The sequence below is a fragment of the Pieris rapae genome, chromosome 8 (genome assembly GCF_905147795.1).
Source record: "Pieris rapae chromosome 8, ilPieRapa1.1, whole genome shotgun sequence".
NCBI classification, from domain to species: domain Eukaryota; kingdom Metazoa; phylum Arthropoda; class Insecta; order Lepidoptera; family Pieridae; genus Pieris; species Pieris rapae.
Window position 1 is genome coordinate 5027293 of NC_059516.1, and position 21138 is coordinate 5048430.

Consider the following 21138-nt stretch of genomic DNA (forward strand, 5'->3'; position numbering starts at 1 on the left):
TAATATAATATTCCGTGGTTCATACGATTAGTGCCACGCTAATGTATCGATAGAGGGCGTAAGTGGGCGACCGTTTACTGACAGTTCCATTAAATTGGCTTTCAAGTTATTATACCTCGTAAATACGATAGACCTCGAATCCCCCAACGAAGAAACGAATCTATGGTAATTGTTTTAGTGGCTGAACACCTGAACTTAATAAAAGCAATAATTTTAAACACTTTACGGGTTAAATTTAAAAAAGGAAGTTGCTAAAAGCTAATAAATTTGATGTAAGGTAGTAGAGTAATTCTAACACGATTGTTTAGGAGATATACGTTTGTCAACAGCAAAGCAATAGCAATAGCAAAAGGCTTAGTCTTCACTAGGCAGTGGCGTAGCAAGGGGGGGGGGGGCGAATAGCACCCCAAAAAGGAGACACCCTCCCGGTTTCTCAACTTTAATAAAAACGAACAAACAAAAAATCTTTGAACAAAAAATCGCAAGAATTCGGGGATTCCCGCATAGAGCCTGACGCTGTCGTGGGGGATTCCCCATCCTATACTCGCGATCTTATAAAATCTTTAAAAAAAAATGATCCACGTACTTTTACATAGTTTAAAATTATGGTGATTTATAAAACTTTTAGACTTTTATCAGTATTGGGTGATACGTCGAAATAGCGCTAACTCATATAAGAGGAACTGAAACAATAAAGTCTTTACAGTGAATTAAAAAAGAAAAACTTTTTCGGAATATGTGTATCGCATGAATTATCTGTTTGTTTACACTATTTATCAGTTTCACATGTTTTTAAACACAAATTATTAAATAAATTATTAACATGCAAGTCAAGAAGTCATAACAATTCAGCGTTGCAAAATTTGTTATAATAAAATAATGAGGTTTAGATTTATTGTATAAACGAATATTATTATTACACTTCTCATATATTTTAAATAAATCAGTCTGTCTCTATTTATAGCTCAGTTACTACAATTTGACACAAAGAGAGGTAAGAGTTCTTCAGTACAGGAATTAGGCCCTTCTTATTAAAATATTCATTGTTTTTATGACTACGGCTCTCTCGCCTAGTAACACTTTAGACCTAGCAGAAACATATCTGGTCCTGGATCACGCGTTTAACAAAAACCTTTTGATAATATAAATGCAGATAGCGCTGATGCGGGTATCTATTTATGGTTATTGAGAAGAAAGATTCACGAGCAAAGTGGTGGTAAGTAGGCCACTAGTACGCTCCGTATCTCGGCTTTATCGTGTTCCGATTATACAGTACTAGACAGCTTTTGTTTGCGTGCAACGTAATACCTCGCTTGAATTATTTAGTTTTAAATAAGCTGTGATGAAGATAGAAAAATACGGTAATGGATGTGTTCTGTGAATACACGTTAACAACTGAAAAATCCTTGACTATTAAAAAATCTAAATCACGGCCCCAAAATCAGAACGTGATTGATAAAATTGATTTATTAGAACTGTCTTTGTTTTGTGACGCTCGACGATCTACTCGACTAACATAGGTTAACCAATATTGGTTGCTCAGCGGTCACCGCGTTATAAAAAAATAAATAAAAATATATATATATATATTACTGTGATACGTCAGTGATTATAATTATGTTACTTGCTCATTTTTTTTAATAATAATCAAAAAAGAAATACATATAAAATGCTTAATACTTGTTATTTTACATCTGTCAGGTCTCAAACCAAGGGCGTAGAACGGACGAGAAGAACTGGTAATAAACTCCGCCACTCTTTTTAATCGCCAAGTTTTCTGGTTAACACAATGTTTGTAAGGAATATACACACCGTGTTCCACATGACCTTTTAAGTTATTAATGGTAAATTTACAATGAGAAAAAAACTAAATCAAAGACTTGTCCTAAGCATGGTGAAATAGGAGCATAGACTTACATTCTCGTGGGAACAACACATTCATAGTCAAAATGCGAGCTGAGGTTAAATTGCTATTGAGTTTTTGACATAGAAATCAGCCGGTTGAGCCTAATTAAAAGAGTTACTCTGACATTTTAATTTAATAAAAATTCAAATAATATCGGATCGTGAAGTTTAACTAAGCTCACTTAAGCTTAATTCACTTCAGTATCGATATTATGTTAGACGAACACTTAAAATCCAATTAAAGTTTGTTCTTAATCTATTGGTAATTTAAACTTTTGACTGTGTACACACTCGGACGATATTAAGGACTATTGTTTTGATCCTTTTGTTTTGTTATAGATATAGAAGAAACAAAATATATCGCCTGGAGTGGAAATTAATCATATTAAATTTACGTCATACTTCTATTGGCGCGTTAGCGCAAAATGAAGAGAGTAAATTTTTACGGCGCGCGCACACCGTCACAAAAACCGACACCCTGAAGTTAGCTATTGTCAACATTTTAAATTTTCTATTGTTCGTGTAGTTTTTTTTGCAAACGTTAAAAAAGGCGAAAGAAAAATTATTAAAAGATGTTTATCCTGTTACGCCAAAGTAGTTTAACTTCTAACGCGTGTACATAAGTACACACACGTTCTTTTTATACTTATATAAGAGGCACGTACATTGTCCTATGACTTTGTAACAACATAAAATATTTTACCTTTACTTTAATAAAAATATTTCTGGGATGAAGTCCTCTAATTTCCTGAATGCCCGTCCGCCTTTGTTTTGTTAACACCACACTTATCTGAAATTAAATATTTTCCTATTAAATTTTTTATTTATGCTACTTAAACGTGCGCCCTACTTGGTGAAAAGTCGTCGTCTTTTTTTTAAGCAGTGACAAAGAAATTCTAAAAATGCAAATGCAAGTAAACAATAATTTACTACCTATCTGACTATTAACTTATTTATAACTTATAAGCAATATTTGTAGAAAAAAAAACTTCGTGTATTGCACTAAGAACGATACTAATCAAACGAGTATGCGGCATGAAAACCCTTAAAAGTTTTGTTAAAAAATTGGCTGGAATTCTCAATCTTTCTCAGCATTGCATATTAGTAGCTCAATTATCCCAACCAAGCTCCAACGTTGCCGAGGCACAATGCTATATCAAATGTTACCCACTTGACACTAAATGCCGTAAACGAATCCAATATAAGCTCATAACAATATTACACAGCTCTTATCTGAAAGCCGCGATACGAAATTCCCTTTGAGTCCATAATTGCTAGAGATAATGAGAAAATCAATTATTCACGAAAAACACCATTGTAATATTCTTGACACTTTATTTCAAATAAAAATCAGACACGCAATCCCTAAATTTAGGCCTTCAAATCAGTTGTTTCGTGCTTCTATAGCACATATATTTAACATATAAATATTACGTAAACAATCTCAAGAATCTTTTAACGATGTGACTTGTGTTCCCAATTGTTCCCATATGAGGTAGAAACTTTTCATATTAAATGTATCAATTTAGGCAATGGAATCCCATTAGAATGAAAATTGTTTATAGGTAAAATGTTTGCTATAAATTATTATTAGTAATTTTCATACTTTTATATAATCATCATCAATGGTTATGTGCCCCTTGTGGGCCTTATCCTCCTCAATTACATCCCATCGCAACCCCTATTTTTACGAGGTCCTTGACAACTCTAACCCACCAACGCAGCCTCGGTCTACTGGATTTTCTTTTGCCACCGGGTTGTGAGTTTAGTTAGGACCTGGGGTTCTGTGGTTCACCATTCAGTGCACATGTCCCAGCCACTTGCACTGTGCCTGAGCCTGTTCCACTTTATGAATTAGACGATGTTGGCGTCGTCTAGGATGTTATAGTTAAAACAGGACCAAAGATTTAGAAAAATCTTCAGTTCGAAAATAAGGAGAGAGATCTCGTCTTTTTTGCTAAGGGGCCAGGTTTCAGAACCATAAGTGAGCACTGGTCGCAGCAGAGTTTTGTACAGAACAAGCTTCTTCCCAGATATTTCCAATCTCGGCTTCTCAGAAAGAATACTTTTATATAATTGATTCTTAACTTTACATTTTTTCGTACAACCCCACACAACTCAAGCCTTTAATATTTAAATTTCACGACACGGAAACTCATTTAGTTAATGGTTATACCATCCAGATAGGGCACATAACGATAAGGCTTTTATTTTATCGTATTTGACACCATATAAAAGTAATAAGATTTTTTTTAATGTATGTGTTAGACCAAAGTGTAAGATACTTAGGGTCTGTTTCACAATGTCCAGATAAGTTCCAAATAAACTATTTATTACTATTGGTAGGATAAACCAGTGTTTGTTGCGTTTCATGACTGTCAAAAAGCTCTATTCGTCATAAATTTAGAAGTGAATTTAGTCAAGAATTCGTCAGTGTCTTATTCGGAACTTTTATCGAATAATTTATGTGTTGCATAGCTATTTGGAACTTTATCCATACATTGTGAAACAGGCCCTTAGATTCATAAATGACGTTTTTTGTTCAAACTCTGAATATAGTATGAGATTACATCGACTAATAGAACAATATGATTTCTGGAATCGTAAGATTTTTAATATCATCTAATCCATACCAAATACAACATATCATAGTAATTCACCTCAGGATATTGAAAATTCACCCATAATATCGCCTTACTATTAACTCCAGGCGGAATGGTCGTCGTAATTAATTTGTATTAATACTGTGATAATTAATCCCTTTATTAATACATTGTCGAAATGGGTATATATGTAATCATATAATGAAACTGTAATTAAGATAAATCATACATTGAACGTGATTCAGAGGGGTATACTTTTCTTAGTGATTAAACATGCGTTCAAATCCCGGCTGGATGGCAGGTTTTCTCTATGCATGCTTGCGCTGAATTATACATTAGTTTCCTTTACTAAAGATAAGTGTTACTTGTCTATAAAGAACAAGCAATGTTAAACTAAAATCTGTCGATGCCCAAAAAGGATTAAATAGGTAATACTGTAATTTACCATTACGTATATAACATTTGTCATAATTGTAGAATAGTGACGGATCTGATATATAGTAAACTTTACAGGGCAGCCATTTAAAAATTATATAATCATGTTAGTTTTTCTGTCATAACTTTTTAATTCATATCCTGTTATAATGAAAATACAGGCAAACAAAAACGGTTGATTTAAAACAAAATTAAAATAATTACATTATATTGCAGTTTTCTCCAAAAATGCTTCTATTAGTGTCTATCGAATCCGTCAATTTACCGACTATATTTTAAAATTTAAAACAAATGGATTTTTAATCCTATTTAGTCAATGCAGTATCCGAATATGATTAAAAGATTTTGTTTTTTTTTCAAATCCGACATTGTTCTACGATCATGACGCATTCATACTAATGTGAACAGCAAATCACTAAAATGAAACAATACATTCAAAAGGTTACACGAATTATATCGAGGCCTTCATTTGGCTTATGTAGTGACGTACAACGTTGCTTTTAGTTATCAAGCATTAGTAGCACTCGTATTTAGTTTATCGAACGTGTATTTGTATTTCATAGTGGAGATTTATCACTGCATTTTCAATCTAAGAGCTTCATGCGCTTTGATTTAAGCCCACCGAACATACGGTCTAGTTACAATATTACGTGTAGCAATCAATATGTCGTGATTAAGTTTCGCAATTAAACTGGTCCATTGGAATGTTCAAGGAAGGAAGCGTAGCTATCCTACACAGACCTGTCAGCATACAGTCGCATATGAGGCAAATAAACCGTGGAACGAGAACTCAAAGCTAAATGTCGAAAGCAATGTGGATTATTATGTACATACAAAGTCAACATACGCACACTCTTAAACTGTGATCTATACTTATCTATTATTTAAATGGATAGAAGATCAGGATTTCTAGGGTAGAAGGGGTAATTTAGATTGACTAATCTTTAGTCTCAGAATCTTATTACGATCTTTTGTAACAGGAATATTCCTATTTAACTTAAATATATATGTTTTATAAATTAGCTGTTGACATCTCATAAGTCTTAACACATAATGAATGAAAATGACTTTTTTAATACTAATTTTTTTCTTATTCACAACTTGATTGAACGTGTATAGATATATAGATTTTTGTTGTTTAATCCTACAATACATAGATATTGAAAAGCTACCGTTACCGGTGATTGAATTAGAAACGTGTGACTAATTTGTACGCAGTGTGCGGTGAGTCTATAACAGCTAAATGAATTCAGGGTGGCACGTAATCATTTCAGTTTGCAGATAGAATCAATATGAACAACTCCGAACTCAACTCGATTTGTTCATATTGTTTGTACGTTCAATTGGGTTGTGGACTTGATACATTGCTCGCGATAAATCTAATATTGGAGATCATTTTATACTTATGAAATGTCAATTTATTGATTTTTTTGCAGGGGGCAAACATCTGACCAAGTGTGTTGCTATTTAAGGATTGGTACTTTTGTTAAAGGGCTCTTTTTTAAATTATGTATATGCTACTTGCTTGTATATTAAGAAAATAATTATAAACCCACCGCTTATATCTTTATTTCCATTTGTAAAGTAGGTTATCACATAAAAAGTTAACATTTAATCAAAATATTAATAAAACCTTATCTAATTGGTAGATACGCAAAAATATGTAATATTGAAAACGGTTATTAAAAATCACCATCAATATAAACAATTTGCACACATTTACAGCGAAACTAAAACCATAAAGTTTTCATAAAATTTAAAATGTAACGAGTGAAAACACTTTAGACACACTTGTAACGATCAATGTCATAATACTGAGAGAGCTTTAAGCTATTTCATAACGTTATTACAAAAAGCTTCATAGCCGAATCAATTACTAAAGTGAGGATGGAATTACAATGGCCGTTCATGCTATTAAATGTAAGTTATTTAATCTTTGTGAAACCAGGTCTGCAGTAGTGAAGTTTGCTTTTTTAGCTTAAGAAAGAAGCAAAGTGATAGTCCAATACAAATACGATAAGTTCCAAACTGGAAACAAAGAAATATGTTTGTTTAATTTAATATAGTATTTTACTTGAACAGAACATTATGTCTTTGGTGCGGATTATTTTTTTTTTTATAAATTTTATTTCGTCATTTCCATAGCGAGTTGAATTTGATTATGTATATAAATACATATAGATATAAATCTATATTTTATTTGTATTAATTTCAGTAAAAAATTGTAAATTGGTAAAAAGTAATTGTAATGTTTACCTATAACGTTTTGGTCTTGTTAGGTTTTTAAATTCAGAACTTACTTACGTTTGCTTACGTAATTACTATTATTATGCTTGGTGAGCTTAAAAACTGTAAAGAGCAAATATTATATAATAAGTCTCAGTCTTAAGTATCATATCTGGCTTACGCCGCGGCCGGTTAAGATTTGTGTCTACAGGTAAGACTAAACTGATCTCGTTTAAAAACCTCTCAAACCTTCACATACATGTGTCTGCTTACGGGATTTCTCTCAACTGAGCCACTAACATGACCTTCAGAAATGAAGAGTGCGACTGAAGAAGACGCGACTTCTGTCAGTACTATTAAATGTGTTTGAAAATGTTGACATACCATTGCCAATATTCGCATTAATTCAGTAAACAGTATAGACGGAAAAAACGCACATTCCGATAAACATAAATTGTATACTCAGACTTTTAGCAAAACCCGACACATTTGCAAACATTGAACAATATCAGAAGAAAAGAACTTCTAAGAATTCCAACAGGAAAGCATAAAATGTGAACATGAATATCACGAATACTGCTGAATCATTATCCAGATGTTAGAGTATAATAGATATGGTAGCTTAGTCACAACAAAGGTCAGTATTCTGCTAATAACGTGAGATTGCTTTTCCAGAAACTGCTGCTTCATATCTATTTTACTTAATACGTAAAATCTGCTAGTTAGTTACTTAATCATTTAATATTAAATAAATAACCATTTCATTTAGATTTATATGTACAATTCCAATGTGTCTATTAGTTAATTATGAGTTACAACTGTCAGATTAGTGGACCCTTTTAAGTCATTAAAAATCATTTTTTCAGGGTTTCCCAGATCTAAAGAAAACACTTTTAGTCGATATCAACTCCGGGGAAATAAACGCGTAAAAATTTTTCTACAGCTGTGATACTTTTTGACATTCAATAACCCTTTGTCTTCAGTCACCGTGACCACGCACGCTGTGAAGCACGCGAAATTATTTTTATAATAATACATAGCTTCAATCCGTTGAAAAATAAAGAATCCGTGTAAAAGTTTTAAGAATTGGTACGCTCCAGGTCCTAATCGGAAGTAACCTGCATCCAAAATTCGTGGCAAAAATTTGAATATGTAATTTTATATGACGACTTGACGAGGATAAAACTCAGCAGGCAGGAGGTATTAATCTAAACAACTTCTAAAAACACTTTCCACAGTGAACGCGGTAGAAGATGCAGAGAGACCTAACATGGCAGCGGCAAACGATGAGGAGGATGGGAAAGTGTCTGCTCGTTGACGATTCAAACCGCTCTTCGTTGAATACGGTCAAGTGAGCTTGTACTGGGAAGCTTCCACCCTTGATATATGAACAGTACTCAATGTGGGCCCAAAGTGAAGTACCGTCTCGCATTGCTGAATGTGTTGTTACGTAGATGCTTGCTTGTTTCCAATTCAGATCTCTGTGATAAGCTTAATCGGAAAATACCTAGCGATGCGGTCACTGCGATGACAGCGAAACGATAAAATCAACTGAGTGAAATGAACGGTTTACAATCGTGGAACAGAATAAAACAATTTGTCGGGACAGATTTATTAACAAACAATTTCCGTTCCGATTTTTGGCAAACTAAAAAGCATGTAAGGGTATAAAAATACTATAGGTACAACTATTTTATTTACGAAACTCTTAAAAAGGATCATTATCGTCGTAAATGCTACGTCTTCCCTCGCGAGGGGGATGTTAGGCCCGTTCGGGGCATATGCCCCATTCGGGTGGTGTTTGAGTTCGCACTTTGCTGATACATGGGCGGGCAATATGCCCTTGGTGAGGGCGCGCGGGAAGACGCAGTCTCTACTCGCTGCGCGCAGCCGATGACTTAAAAAGGATTAAAATAATTCTTCTAAATAAAACTAGACGACCTATTTTCGTAATAACATAAGCAACAAGTTGTTATTGTCTGCGTGTGAAACTGTAAGACATAATTGAAAATATTAATATTAATAGACACTGTTTGTAGTGCTTTTAATTCTTGTCTCGGATATATCGAGACCATAACCTACAATTTAAACCAAAATACAATATGATGCAACAAGTAGAACAGATGCCGTAACGAGCGTTAAGTCTTTGTAGACGGAATTGCAAATTTCAACGAGTCTGCAATTTGAATACTCTCAACTGTACGTGTTTCGTTTTAATAAACATTCATACTTATATTTTATACCTAGGTCTGGTCATGACTTTGGCTTCGGTTGAAATTAGGTCATTTAATGAATGCGTTAAATTTAATACTTGTTGAAATGTAGAATTTTACTGCTTGTTTTACTGAAAATTTTTTGGAGGCATAAATGTTTCTTGTTCTTCTATTTTTGTATGTAGTATATCTATTTGTGTATTATGATCATACAGCTACATAGATTACAAAATATACGAAAACAGAAAACATAAATTTAAAAATAAAATGAAATTAGACATTAAACAAACTAGAACTTAATATTTTAAAGATAAAAGAAATTGTTACAACTGATAATTAAAGACGACACAATATACAGGAGTATGTACATAAAACAAAAATATATTATTAAAAGGAGTCCCTTATAACTAAGGGCCAGTATCATCGCAACGTTCCGAAGAGCATTCCCCCTTTGAATAGCTAATTCCTTGTCCAAGGTAGCTGTGAGGTCTTCCGTCAACTGTGATATTAAATAATCTTTTTGCTATTTCCTCAAAAAGCCTTACAGCGCTAGCATTCCACGAACCAAGGGTCGGTCGACACCGAATGAGACAAAATCATATTCGATTTCCTATAACCCGGCATTGCAAATGCTGCCTATTTGCATACTTATAATTGTATTGTAGTCAGCGAAAACCCGATACATTGTCAAATTACGTAGATAATTCGTGTTCGTACGAAGCACATGAAACAATTTTGAATATCTTGTCGCATACGGGGGAGGAAAATGATAGCAAATAAGGGGGCTATCTATCCGCCAATTAAGATTAGCGCACAAAATAATATATCTTGCTGTCTCCGCCACATTCCAATGAATCTAAATAAAAATATCTGCAAGAATCTGATTAAGAATTGTATATTGGCATAATAAATAAAGTTCTTATTTTAATTAGAATAAAAAAATTGAATGGTATGTTATTAAAAATTAGCAAGCAAGTACTTAGTACATAGAAAGTTTTTATACTGCTAAATAATTTTTACGATTTCTGTGAACACCTGAAATTCAAAGTATCCAAATGACAGAAGATGTTAGTCGATCTATTTTATTTGGCTTGTAGTTCGTTACGTTGTTATTAATGTCCCAGTCGCCTACCTATTTAATAAAATATGTTATAAAATGATCAGCTAATTCGGGTAATAACGTTCAATAGTCAACGTTTAACGCTTAGTCGGGAGCTTCGCTTACTATCGCCTTAACCTTTTCATCTATATGTGATCTGCCGTATTTAATACGCTAGTATGAGTCACAAAAACAAAACTATATAAGACTATTACGCCTCCTAGGGCAATGCAAAATTTGCTTTAACAATTTTACGATTTCATCACTTGTGTTATTATATCATGAAGTTGTGACGTGTCGAGCAACTTGAATCATTAACTGCTGATTAATTCAATTCAATTCATTTAGGTAACTTAATATACACTTATGAACGTCAAAAAAAATACATTAAATGCTTCTAATTTTACATTTACTGCCAGTTCTCAAATCATGGGCGTAGAATGGAAGAGAAGATCTGGCAATAAACTCTCAGCCACTCTTTTTAATCGCCAAGTTTTTTTCTTTTACACAACGATTGTAAGGAGCTGCAATCTTTACACCATGTTCCATGTGACATCTTGAGTAATAAAGATCATTGAATGAACCAGGCCATTGATTATTAAACACACATTTATGTGATTAACTTACACTCAAGCCACAAAATCAAAACGTGAACTGACAAACCACAATTTATTTGTATTCGTAATAAATATTGCGAGCTCTTAGTAAAAATGGGTAAGAAGTGCTTAATTAATATTCTTACCGTAGCAGAAACTTAATCTTAGAGACAATGGCACAATTTTATGAAAATTAAATGCTGCTCCACAAAGTAGTGTTCATTAACACTGTTTCAACCACTTACGTATTATGAATTTTAAGTATTACAACTATGTAACATAGATTTTTGGTTTACTAATTACATTGGGTTAGTATTTAATATAGTAAACTAAAATAATAATTCAGTGGCGCCAAAGCTATAATTATTGCTTTTTTTCTAGACAATACATGCCTGACACACGCCGTCGACTTTTTGGGACTAAGGCATGTACGAAGTATGTAGTGTTACATGCGAACAAAGACTGTCCATGTTCATTGGTGCACAGCCGGGGTTTGACTAACGACATCAGGGATGAGATTTGCACTCTGCCACTATGCCAACACTAAACACTAATTGACATTGACTATCATCCAGTGGTGCCAAAATCTTACATAAGTTATGATCTCCGATTTCTTTTACATTTATTTTCAGTCACTGTGTCTGACATATGTCAGCGGTTTTGGGTCTAAGATATACGATGTTAGCAGCCAACACAGTTAAAAAAGAAAATAAGAAATAATATATAATTCAAGTTGTTAGGATACTAATTCTAATACAAAAACTGTCAAAGGAGACAGGGTAGACAAATTACTGCTACTATCATATTGTTAATTAGAATAATGTATACTGTAAATAATTTCCAAGTACGAAACATTTATCTAGTCAATTCAGAGTTATCTATTATTAAGGAAATGTATATTCTGGACAACATCCAAAGGCGTACTACAATTGAGTTATATGAGTATATTTTATCCTAATAGCTAAAAGGATAATAATACTAACCACATACAATACGTAGAGGCATTATTGGCCTAGCGGCGTGGGTTCTTCCCGGAGGTCGTAGGTTCGAACCCCCCACTGTCCACCAATAGACTTTCTGTCTTTGTGCCCTTTATTTACAATAAAATTTGTCAATATTTACCGTCTTACGTATAAATTTTAATAGTTATATCGTTGACTATAATAGCTAGAATTGCGGTATTGGCCTAGTGGCTTCAGTATACGACTCTGAGATGGTAGGTTCGATCCCCGGCTGTACAGATATGGACTTTCTTTCTATGTGCGCATTTAACATTTGCTCTAACGGTAAAGGACAACATCGTCAGGAAACCGGCTTACATTAAAAAATCATAGGCGTGCGTCAGGCACAAAAGGCTGATCATCTACGATCATCATGATTTGAAACAGATACAGAACACTGATGCCCTAAAAGTGCCATTGATTTATTTATTTTTATTATTGCTTGAAATTATAATTTACCTTAGTGTTGTCTTTAATGATTGTGTGTGTTATATTTAGTGGTCAAGGTGACCACGCAAGCTGTATGATAAGGATCATTGAATCAGTTGAAAAAGCGCTGAATTGCTGTTGATTTTTTTTCTCTGCTTTAAGTACCAAAATTCTTGGTAATTTTATTTTATTGTGTATTTGTCTTATCTTGTTTATGTTTTTAATTGTAATTTTTTTTTAATTCCTAACTTTTGCAAAACTTATGTTTACATATATTGTCGTACATATTAGATGGAAGATTTAATAAAATTATCACTAGATTTCGTAATATGTATGATGTTGCCTTGCTCAATTGTTAGATAAATAAGTATTTATATAATCCCATATCAAAGCACCTAGATATTTGTAAAGCGACCAAGATCAAGCGTGAACGAGGGCTTCAGGCCATTTTTCTAAGCGTGACTTCGGGCGAAATTGGAAAAATATATTCACTTATACGAAACCCTTCGAACGGGATGGCTCTATAGATCAGGTTGATAGCCCCTGAATACCTTGTCGACGACAAATGACGTAGAAATCGTCGTATCTCGGGTATTTTATTATGTCTATGGCGGAAGTAAAGGCGTCGTATTTCTCAGGTTTTGACGTGTGGGATAACAAAAAATTGGTTTGGCAAAAAAGTTGGGGCGAACTATATGGTAATATTTTATTGTCATATCTTCTATATCAGTTGCGATAAATACTCTGCACTTTCGATATAAAATGATTATTTTGCTTTAATGCGTTTTTAAGATATACATAAATAATACCATGAACGGCTTTAATTCGAATTATATCTTGTTATTATGTATTATATGATTGTATATATTTCATATGAGTTCGTTACAATAAGATTATGTATATATGTAAACAAGTGAAATGGTGACGTGTGTCAGGCAAGTTAATTTTGCAAGTATTATAGAATTTGGTAAACAAAACACCTAAAATCGTTGTTAAACCTATATAATCTTCAAAACTAGCTTAAATCATTCCAATCCGATAAAAGATTTATTTTTTGAAAAAAAAAACATAATTGGCTGTTTTTTTTTCACTCACATACATTATATTTCACGCAGTTTGAATAAATAATTTATATTTAAAATTAGCACCTAGAACATAAGATAATTTTATATTTGCAACCATCTGCTTGATGCAAATACAGAGATCTCTAGATAAACAATTAATAGTTAGGGTCTTGAAAATGATCATGAAACACGAGTATGTCTGTTGTTCAAACAGTTATAAACAATTGTCTTTATTTTCAGAAAGTTCAAAAGTTCAACAGAAAAATTGGTTTCTAATTCGCTCCAACCCAAGAAAACATGAACTAAACAAGTCCTTGAAGTCCACTGTTTCCACATTAACCGGCTATTTTCTTCGAGAACCTCAGTAATGGCTCTGATAACGAGTTTCAGGGTACCCACGTATTTTACAATTATTACCGTGTTTTCTGCGACATTTATGTGTTATGAGATGTACCGGCGAATCTTTTGTGAGAAGCATTCGTCTTTTGTTTATATTAAGATGGAACGGTGAATGTCTTGTATAAGATGTATACCGCTATATATATATAATTAATTAAATAATAATTAATTATTAAATTAATAATTATTCTGTCACAATGTTAGTTCCCAATTTCCTATGAAACGACTCGACCGATTCTTATGAAATTTATAGTGCATATTCAGTAGGACTGAGAATCGGCTACTATTTTTTCGAACTCCTAAGCAATCACTGACACTCTTAATCAAGTGTGCATACAGTTTATTTTTTTAGACATTTTTTTGTTTTTTATTTTTTTATGATTCACTAATTCCCTTGTATAAATAAAAATAATACAGTCTAATTACAGATTTATAAAAAAAGCACTGTTCTTTTCATTATACACAGTTGAGAAAGACAAATCGGTTCAATTATAATCCATATTAAGATTTAGAATTATGTCCAATCCTAAAATCTGTATTTATTGATCTATATTTAGCAACTATTTTGCAGCCACATATTGCCTTTAAACTTCCAGACCACTAGATAAAAGAAAACATTTCAAATCGACGGTGACAATATTTCATATCGCACTCCAAAATCAAATCTATCTCAGGATCGGTTTTATAAGTAAGGTGTAAATAAGTAATTGGGTTTGTCCCGAAGGATAGAATCGAAGGCTTTGAGTGCATTTTCTTTAGGCTTCATTTATAATTCAACGACTAAAAGATTAACTTTGGCCCTAAATATCGGCTTAGGCCTGTATGTAATAACTATAATAATTATGCTTAAACTGAATAGGCTGGGTAGAATGGAGCATAAGCCGATTTTCATTAATAATTATAATACATATGGCACTGTACTTCAAGTTGAGCATTACTTAATGTGTGGCGTATTCAAATCAAGCACGAAGCTTCTTAATATAATATTCATAATTACAAAACAACGACCTGGTTGCCTAGCAACACAATAGGACTGAAATATATTAAAAAATATACTTTAAATTTAACACAATGTTCACGAAGTTGTGTGAGTGATGTGATGATGTGATGAGTTTATGAAAGACTCATAATTCCGAAAAGTAAATTTTAAATACACATTGATTGAGTAATGATACCAATGCCAGTCTGTCAACTTCATATGCACAATTAACACTTGCTTTCAAATAATCGTATAGAGCAGTGTTAGCCTAGTGGCTTCAGCATGCGACTCTCATAACCTCGAACCTACCACGTCAGGGGTAGTAGGTTCGATCCCTAGTTGTACACCAATGGAGTTTCTTTCTATGAACGAATAATATATTTCGAACGGTGAAGGTAAACATCGTAGGAAACCATGTGTCAGGCACTGGAGGCTGATCTCCTACTTGCCTATTAGATTTTAAAATGATCATGAAACAGATACAGAAATCTGAGGCCAAGATGTAAAGAGGTTGTAGCGCCACTGATTTATTTATTTATTTTCAAATAATCGTACGTCATTCGCGTATTTGAACTGTGGTTGACTATTGTCAAATTCTTAGGAGGCCAACATTCCAGCTGTTTATTTTAAAATCGCTGATAATTGACGTAGCTACTATTTCTAATATATATTCAGGAATCAAAGGACAAATATATAAGGTTTATTTTAAAAAAGCAATAGGACTGTAAGTCTATACTAATTTAATTACGTTGCAGTCTCAAATTACAGAATATCTTTGGACATTTTCAAGAGTCGCTATTTTGTTTAATCTTTTTAATGAATGTAACGGTAAACCCGCTGTAATTAATTAGATTTTTCATAATGAGCTTTGGTATAATTAAACAAAGCGTTGATAATTGTATAGACATAATATTAAGTCTATTAAAGCATTTATTATCTAAACTTGAATTTCATAAAATATCATATAAAAATACAAAGAGCGTTATAATTCTCTGCGTTCTAGTATGTACTACTATGTAATTTAATCTCTTTCTCTGGACATTATTAATAATACATAAGTCCTAATACATCATAATTAGTTGTACGTGATTGATACAAAATATTTATTGTATGTGTATTGTGTACACTATTTCCAATTCATATAGTTCATCACTATCTTAGTCGTTAATAGCATCACACTTATAAAAAGACTTAAAGATCAAAACTATGCTGCGAATTGAAGAAAACGATAACATTACTTAATTATAAGTACCACTCAAGTAAATCTTGACTACCGTATGTTTTCTCTATAGATACGAATAAATACAACGATTTGAATTATATCGGCAATGGAATACTAACTGAAAAGATATTATTATGATGGATTACTAACTCATAAGATAAATAGTGTACCTGAAATAAATTGAGGCATTTAAAAATCGTGGATGTGACTAGAAAATAATTCTATTGATTAAATTAAATTACTGCAGAATTGCAGTAACGATATTCCAAATGAAAGACAATTTGCTTTAATTTAGCGAGTTGTGACAGTGTAACTGCGACAAATAGATATCTAAGAGATTGACTTTTAGCTAAAAGCGTTGAATGTACAGTCTCGTTTGATAAGAAGCCAACTCAGATTAGTCTTGGAAGTTCCTTTGTGATAAACAAAGTTCGGTAATTCAAAACTTAATAGTTGTTATTTATTGATTATTTGTACTAGACTGACTACACTTCTTTAATAAATTTATCTCCGTTTTGAGGTAAGCGCACATGCATTGTGTATAAGTATAGTATAGTATCACGAGAAATTACTTCAGTTTTTTGCGACATGATTAATATAAAATAAAACTATTCATGAAGAAGTATGAACTTTAAACAACCATCTAGGAACGGAACTACTCTTAAACAGCTGGACCAATTTGAATCATTTCTTTGTAAGCGTTTGGGTGGCGCCCTGGATGGTTTTGATTCATTAATCAGCCCGTTATTTAACTTTACAGCACATAAACAGCCGGGATATACATAACTCTTCTGTGCATGTGTTCGTAATTAAACTCCTAAACGGCTGGACTGATTTTGAAGATTTTTTTTTGTGTGTGGAGCGAGAATGTACATTATTAGATTTGTTGTATGTACAGGACAACGTGTATGGGTTCCGCTAATATAATGTATTTTTTAAATCATTAAATATTGACGCAACATAAGTACATACAAAACATATCTCTACGTCGCAAGAATATTTAAGAAATGCTATTCTAATCGCCTAATCTTTCGCGGTTTCATTTTGAAGAACAACTTTAGCCAAAGTGTAAGTTTCGAGAAGCGTTCAATTCGAACTTAGCGTTCAATAGCTTTGAACTTTGAAATTTCATGATAAATACACAAATTTATTTTTAATGAAGGATGATAAAGAAATGTTTACGAATACAAAATGACTTGGTCTCTCTTTGTTGGTGAACAATGGTCACTTAACAAAGTACTCTGCAGGACCTTTCATCAAAATAAATTAATAGAATGTTTCTAAGGGTTTTCACACAATTGTAAAAGTCTTTGATCAATTGCTTCTATTTCAAAATTTAAATACATTTTGGAATAAAAAAATGTTTATTTATCTTGAGTATTGTTTGGACATTTTTATTTCATTGTATTAAACAATTTACGATCAGGTTACCTCGATAGTTAGGTATGAGGATAACGGGCGGGTTGATGCCCAACAATCGTACTTTTTAGGCAACACTAAAGATGGTAAGTCATTACGTTTATACGAAAAATCTATTCATTTAAAATCGAATAAAATGTCAAGATTCAAAAAACTACTATTTTTCAGTTTATTAATGCTGCATGTTTTTTTAAGTTTTTTAACTAAGTTTATCACTAACATTTTGCGATATTATATATGATATAATAGCTTATTAAATGAAATTATAACATTATAGTAGCTGCCCCCGCGAACTTCTCTGTAATGAGATTTTACTGAGCCTTCCTGTTACATACTAACATGGAACAGTTTGCTATGCTATCCCAGAGACTGTTCGGTTTTCCGGAATGAAATCTTTTTAGGTTGTTCTGTGAATTTTTCTCTGTATAAACCTTAGAGTTCACAACATAATAATGAAAGAAAAAAATAGGGATTGCTTGTAAAGGGTTAAAATTCAGGGATATATGTATTTACTAATGCTGTATTATAAAAAAAAATTAACTAAAATTGAAAAAAAAAAATTTGGGGTGGACTTAACATTTAGGAGGATGAAAAATAGATGTTGTCCGATTCTCAGACCTACCCAATATGCACAGAAAATTTCATGAGAATCGGGAAAGCCGTTTCGGAGTTTAACCACAAACACCGCGACACGAGAATTTATTTAATTTAATTTATATTGCATATATTGATAATATGAATCTTTGATATTATCAATACATGCAAATGATAAATGCAAAGTAGTTGGATGTTAATAAACATTATTTAAGCTAGTTTATAAATTCAAAAAACGTATTCAATTTGGGTTACTGGGTATTTTAAGATTTCAATCTTAGCCAGATCTTTCTATTTCGAAACTGAATTCCGAGATTAAGTAAGTTTGGTAATAAAAATTCGTAGACGCGGCATTGTTACCGAAACTGTCGGATATTTTTTAAGACAAAATAAAGCTTTATTTAACAAGTTTCAGTTAAGAGGCCACAGGCGTTTGCCAATTTTAATATCTAAAATAAATATTTATTTAACCTGGGAAAAGAAATTTCTTAGGGTTATAATAAAATAATAAAAAAGTGTTTATTTCTCTTAATTAGGTAAAAATATTATTCTTATACTTAAATTTCGTCAAATTCAGTTCAATCACAGTTTATGAAACAGTCGAGTTCCTATTCGAATTTATTAATTATACCAAGTAGGTTTAAATTAATTTTGTTACAAACACGTAACTTTCGAAATGTCAAAAAAATTATCTATAAATGTCAAAATCTTAAAATCTTTACATAAATATAATCATAGTGTCTACGGGTCTACGAGACCTCTACGGCGACGTCGCGCTACGCAGAACCTTATATAAGTTCCACATGGCATACTGCCCAATATCCCGGAACTTAGGTCATGGCAAACTTTGCAATCCCATAATAAACGTCGTAGCGAGGCAATTAATAAATAACTTTGACAGCATATTTGAAAAAGGGAGCTTTAATTGCGTAATGTTGAATAGACCTTCTGAATTGGACTTAATCATTAAAAGGAATGTTTACCATCACTTAATATTATAAAATTCGTTTCGTGAATTCATTTTCTATCCGGAATGTTTTCATTAAAACGGTAAATATCTCTTTTAAAAGTACTTGTATGGCTCATTAGTGAGATTTTTAAAGAACTTTAAACGTAAAGATGTATTTGCTGATTAGTAGCGTCTATACATTATGTATAAGCTCTTTCAATTGAATCGCGCGCTACTTGATACAATTTCGACTTGTGTAAATTCTATGAAACGGCTGGACAAAAGACACAATACTATAGAATTCCAAGATTAAGTCAAGATTCAATAGGTATATATTATTCTAACTCCCTTACCACCCCTGACCCGGTTCCGCCAAACAATGGCATACGCACTATTGTATAACTTTGAAGGGAAACCGAAGTATGTCACATGTACAGAATAGTATTTATGGGTTTAAGCACCTGATAATCTGAATCTGAATTTAATATATTTTTTTATTATATCAAATTTGTAATATTACTTATATTTGATAGCCTGTATATATAAAAATACAGAGTGATTCTATAATTTTTATAACTATAGTAATGAGTAGTAAAATAAATACTGCCCAACAAAGGCCTCGCTGACACTATACTATAAAGATACCAACACAATTTTTACGATGTTGAAAGCAAATTTAATATTTTGAGAGGTTATTTTAAAATACTGTCAAAAAATATGTTTTCAGTGGGCGAAAACATGACACTGAATTCTATCATCGGAGACTAGTTATTACACTTCCTATCTAAATTTAAATATTATGTTGAATTCAATCAATTTTCTGCCGACACAACTAGCATAAATCTAAACCAAATAATTTATTAAACCGGAAAATATGTACGTGATTTTTTAATAAAAAATCAATATTATTGCTGAGTGAATTATTTAAAGACCAACATGGGTCACACTGTGGTAAAATAACAAAATCATAGGTTACATCAACAGGTATTGAGAGAAAATTAAACGCTTTAGTTAAACATTCCGAACGCAACAAGTAAAATATCGGATGATGCCCACCTACTCTAATCTAACATTCCAGCATCCTATTCTGATAGCGACAGTAAATTACCATCCTACTTCTTAATTATAAACATCGGTTAGCAGTTTACCTTTAAAATAGCGCAAATAAGCAAACGCAACGCTATTTATATTTAGAATAATAAAAATGCATACTTCACACAAATCCTTATTAATCTCGATGCACAACACAAAACACAGTATATGGATTGTTCACAAGTTCGTTCGCGGTTGCGTCAATGCGAGCGAACGTCCTGCCCACTGTACAACTGCGTTTGCACTGAACCCTTAACCGCCCGCCCCGCGGCAGCCTCCATGTCTCCATACCTGTAGCAGGTATTCAGAAGCTATTGATGGCCACTACGAATTGATCCCCTTACGATTCGTTCACGCACTAATTTCGCTGTTATCGAGAGAAAAGTCTCGTTCAAGGTTTTTTTGTTATTACACAGGAAATTATGTCTCAGCTTCATTTGAGCTTTACTGAAGCTTTTACTTCAGTAAAACTCACTTTTATTACGGTCACAATCTTTTATACATTAGGTACAATTAGCAGTGATGTTTGCTAATGTTTATCGTTATTAAAAATGTTATGACTCGTTTTTCACGAGTGTTACAAACTAATAGGTATTCAAATATGCGCGAATCATAAGTAAGCTTTAAATAATTAAAATTATATTGTTTTTAAATACATAATGGAAATTTTATTGAAATAATAGTTTTAAATTTGTGTTCTTGTCAGTGAATTTGAGGATTTACCTTTTTTACCATTTCATTATAAAAGGTACATTACATTATTACATTTTTATTATTATTACTATATTTATTTATTTATCCTTTATCGCCTTATACAAAAACACACATAACAAAAATAAAAAATAAACAGTTTACAAAAGATATAAGGCAAAGGGCGGCCTTATCGCTTACAAGCGATTTCTTCCAGGCAACC

General features: G+C 32.4%; 1 protein-coding gene across 3 annotated transcripts in view; it reads right to left on the reverse strand.

Moving 5' to 3' along the window:
* Window positions 1–20457, reverse strand: part of LOC111002828 (voltage-dependent T-type calcium channel subunit alpha-1G) — a 114618-nt gene extending 94161 nt beyond the window's left edge. For all 3 annotated transcript variants that reach the window (XM_045629342.1, XM_045629343.1, XM_045629341.1), the window contains exons 1-2: window positions 20346–20457; window positions 2609–2695 (exon numbers count right to left, since the gene is read on the reverse strand). The gene's annotated coding sequence lies outside the window, so the exon portion shown is untranslated. The remainder of the gene's footprint in view (window positions 1–2608; window positions 2696–20345) is intronic.
* Between the last annotated feature and the right edge of the window lie 681 nt (window positions 20458–21138).